Raw genomic sequence first — 4878 nt, forward strand, 5'->3', positions numbered from 1 at the left:
TAGATGTGCTTTACACAATTGATCTATGTATTGTGATGAATTGTATGAGCCCCAATAAATTGATTAATAAAAAAGCAAGTAAGAAATGGAGCTGGACTTCCAGGAAGATGGCGTCAATGTAGAATCACCCACCTGGAGTTCCCCTTGTGTGATCACCAAATCTGCGGGTGAGGAGGCCAATTCGGGGCATTTGGATACAAGGCTGGGTCTCACAGCACCCCAGAATTTTAGTATCACTTCTCCCACAGAGAGCTCAGCTGTACTCGCTGAGCACACATTCCATTTTATCAGCGCCCGCCCACACCTTACCTCCCTTGTCAGTGGAGCAACAACTCCCAGTCTTTTCCCCTTCTTCCTTGGGTTTGGTGACACACCAACATGGGGGAGGAGCTTAAGACAGTCTGCCCATCAGGACATCTCATGGTTGCCCATGCTGATTTCTGAAGGCCTGGACACTGGACCCACAGAATAGAATTCCCATTAGGATACTCCCTTGCTGATGCCCTGCTAAGTCCCCTAATAGCAAGAATTCAATAAACAAGAGAAACAATCAAACAAAAAAAGCAAAAGAATCGGAAGAAAGTCTGAGGATGATGTGGGATTCCATCAAGCAAAATAGTATTCAAATTATTGGGGTGCCTGAACAGGCAGAAACAAATAAGCTTACATTAAAATAGTAAAGTAATTCTTGGGGGGAAAAAACTTTCCCAATGTCACAAAGGAAGAGCTAACCATTCAAAAATCAGAGAGAACACCAATTAGACCCCCCCCAAAAAAAATACCCCGCACATCAAGACATAGAGTAGTAAATTTATTCAGCTTCAAGGAAAATGAGAGAATCATGAAAAAAAATCACATATAAAGGTAAACAGATACAAATAAGTTCAGACCTCTATGTAGAGGCCATGCAGGAAAGGAGAGACTGGAGTAATACATTCCAAAAGCTGAAAGACAACAACTGCAATCCAAGAATCCATTATCCAGCAAAGCCCTCCATAATATTTGAAGGAGAAATAAATGTTTTTTCAAATAAGGAAACATTTAGAGAATTCATAAAAACAAAAGCAGCATTACAAAAAATACTTTGCATTTTTTTTATGGGCAGAAAACCAACAACCACAGCACACAAACATGAGACCACCACAGGGTGCAACACCACCCAGAAACCAAAACACAGAAAACAGTACCCCAAATATTACAGAGCTAGTGGAAGAAAGAAGACCAGAATAAATTCCTCACACACACACACACACACACCACCCTATAAAAGGGGAAGAAAGGAAAATATCAAACACAAATATTATGAGATGACAGTGACTAATCAACATTTAGATTTAGTTACACTGAATATTAATAGTCTAAAGGTACCAATTAGAAGACCAAAAGTAGCAGACTGGATTAAACAATAAAATCCATCAATATGCTGCCTTCAAGAGGTACATCTCAAACTCACAGACAAAAATAGACTTAGGGTCTAAGGCTGTCAAAAAATTTACCAAGCTAATGGCAAAAAAATCAGGGGTGGCAATATTAATTTCTGACCAAATAGACTTCAAGGTACATGATATAATGAGAGATAAGAATGGACATTGAATAGTTCTCAAGGAACCAGTAGACCAAGAACTTATAAAAATAATAAACAGGTGCACCCAACGAAAGAGGCCCAAAATTCATCAACCAAATTCTCAAAGATATGAAAATAGAAATCACCAGATCAACAATTATACCAGGTGATTTCAATACATTGCTCTCAAAAAAATTGATCAATAGATAAGGAAATAAAGAAATGAAAGAGCTGAACAACACAATCGAACAACTCATATAATGAATTTATTGTTCAAATGAATAAGAACTGCAACACCTGTCTTCTGAGCAGACTGATTAGACGAGAAAATGGAAACAGTCTTCTCAGAAGACAGTTGTGCAGTGCTTGTTTATTTGAATATTCAAGTCATTATTTGCTTCAAAAAAGAAAGAAAAAAAGAAATGGATGCTGAGCCATTTAATGTCCATCACAGCAAATGAATGTGGACATATTCTATCACAAACAAGACTAACATTTTTCAGCTACTGAGTTTGCTAATTCAATTCAGTGACCACAAAGAAGTCACAAACAACATTAGTGGTTAAAGAAAGTTAGTAGGTTGCAATGTAGGTGAGAAATGCTTAGGATACAGCTGTTCAGTCAGGACATGTTACGAAGTTCTGCCCAAAGTTCTATCACTCAACTGTAAGCCTCAACTGAAGACATTCAGCCAAAGTTCCATGGGTCAACGGACCCAGGTCTCTGAATTAAGTGATCAGAGGTACTCCATTCCAGTAAGGTTCTCAGCTCCACCTCCATGGGTCAGCAAGTCCAGTTCCTCCAATTAAGTGCACAGAGGCACCCCACTGCACAAGTCAGCCTCCTGCCACTCCGCTTTACTTTAACTGTGGGCTGGGAAGTACAGAACTATGCCTCATGCTTTGACTCTTGGTTCTGTTGCTGCTCTTCTGATGTCACAGCTGTCTTTTGGATCATTATTCACTACACAGGGATCTTGGGGTCCAGAGGACACACTCCACTCTTGTCTCTTGTTAGTTGTAAGATACAAACTCCTGCTTCTCAGAGGGCTCAGTTTATATGCAGCAAGATGGCAATTCAATAAATCCTGTTAACAATTATTCACAAGTAAATCCTATCAGTAGCTTCCCCCGACTGTTTTACCTGGACCTATGCAGGAAAGGTTGCTTGGTGAGAGTTACAGGAACTAAGGCTCAAAGAGTCAAATTAAACAATTCATTATCCCTACAGGACAGCTTATAAATCTCATTCATAGTGGAAAATAAGGAGCATTCAACTTTATATGATATAAGTTAAATATAATTTGTTGTTCCAGGTGTAGAAAATATTCTATTCTGAGGTATACAAATGCAAGATGCATGCTGTCAACCTGACACGTTTTCAGTTTGTAACTATTGAATGTTCTTCAAGGTTCAACCTAAGTGAGTAGAGCTAGAAAGGAGATGAATTCAAGCATGCAGACCTTCAAATTGTACCAGAAAAAGGAAATGTGGTAGAAGGATTACTATATAACCAATAGAGATTATTATTAATGTACATCAGTGCTTAACAAAGAAGAATAATCCAATAGAAGTCTTAATGAACTGATGGAAATTCTATCATTTTCAACAGAAAGACCTAGATTTCTACTTCTCTAAATAAATTGCAAGTACCGATGTGAACTCCCTCATTTTCATTTCCTGCCACCTCCAAACTTACGTAAAACTTTTCTAGTGTATAAGTTTGGATGGTAACTGCAGAAACTAAAAAAGCACTGGCTGACAAAATTGTCAGCTTATTGTTTCTCATATCAAAGTCCAGAGGTGGACAGTTTGGGCGTACCAGTTGCCTTCAGTCCTAAGAGTGATGGCCAAAACCTGAGCCAACATTTTAGCTTTGTCTGCCCATTCCTTTTTCCTTTATTTAACCTTTTATTGTGATTCAGATAGAAGTATACAGAGAAATGAGTTTTTCATTTGACAATTCACCCACATTTTTATTTCATGACATTGATTACAACACCCCCACCCCCACCCCCGTGTAATAGTGCACTTCCTTACCATGTATACCATTTCCATTTATCCTTATTTCCTCACCCTACCTGCCTACTGCTCTTTTGCTATGAAATGGCCAGTTTTTCTATGGCTTAGTTGGTGTGGTGGTTATGCATTGAACTGCTAACTGAAAGTCAGCAGTTCAAAACCACCAGCTGATCTGCAGAAGAAAGAAAGGGCTTTCTACTCCCATAAAGAGTTACAGTCATTGCAGCAAATTAAACCTACCATTCCCTTTGGGGGGGGTGCAATGATTGCAAACAGCAAGTCTCCTCGGTAATGTATGCAGCCTGTGGGTATATATAGACTGCCCTAAGTGACTTGGGAGACAACCCTTTGCTGCTTTTCACTGGCTCTGGCCTGGCTAATTTCTGCTCCCCCTAACTGAGGCTCCAAACTGGGATGCGAGGTGCTTTGGGCACAGTGGCTAGAGTCCACATTGGCCAGGTCATCATGTCCATCCCCACCAAGCTTCAAAGCAAGGAGCGTGTCATCGAGGCCTTATGCAGGGCCACATACAAGTTCCCTGGGCGCCAGAAGGTCCACATCTCCAAAAAGTGGAGCTTCGCCAAGTTTAATGTGGATGAGGTTGAGGACATGATGGTCTCATCCCAGATGGCTGTGGAGTCAAATACAACCCTAAGCATGACCCCTTGGACATGTGGCCCTGAATTCATGAAGGCCTTAGTTGCTCTGTGCCTTGCTTCACCTGTGCCCACCAAATAAATATGGAAATTAAAAAAAAAAGAGTTACAGTCCTGGACACTCACAAGCGGTCAGTTCCATCCTGTCCTACAAAGTCACTATGAGTCCGAATGGACTCGATGGAAGTGAGTTTGGTTTGGGTACATACCACCATAGTATTATTGTCCACCTTGTCTTTTATTTTGGCTGAAAACTGGGCTGCAGTGGTGAGCTCAGTTATAACCTTTAAAGAGTATCTAAAAGGCCACAGCTTCAGGGGTATTACCAATCTCCATCAGAGTAGTAAACTTGGTCTTTTTTATTATTTGGATTTTTGTTCCACACTTTTCCTACTCTTTTCAGGATCTTCTACCGTGATCCTTTTCAAAGTGATCAGCAGTGGTCTCCCAGCATTACCTAGTACTTAGCTCTTAGGGTTATGGAAGCTAGAATTCATGATCCAGTTGGTTTTGGAATTGTCTCTTTGGATCTTTGATTTTCTTCATTCTTTTCTGCAGACATCCAATGGATACCAGGATGCTCATAATCTTTTAGGAGCTCAAAGATGAACTAAAGCAGGATATAGAACACTGTCTT

The 4878-nt window shown here is 40.1% G+C and overlaps 1 pseudogene; it reads left to right on the forward strand.

Moving 5' to 3' along the window:
• The first annotated feature begins 3805 nt into the window (after positions 1-3805).
• LOC115872630 lies at positions 3806-3931 on the forward strand (annotated as a pseudogene).
• Positions 3932-4878: the final 947 nt, after the last annotated feature.

This window comes from Echinops telfairi, unplaced genomic scaffold, assembly GCF_000313985.2.
Source record: "Echinops telfairi isolate 266 unplaced genomic scaffold, ASM31398v2 ScPeMD7_7427;HRSCAF=8465, whole genome shotgun sequence".
Taxonomy (NCBI): domain Eukaryota; kingdom Metazoa; phylum Chordata; class Mammalia; order Afrosoricida; family Tenrecidae; genus Echinops; species Echinops telfairi.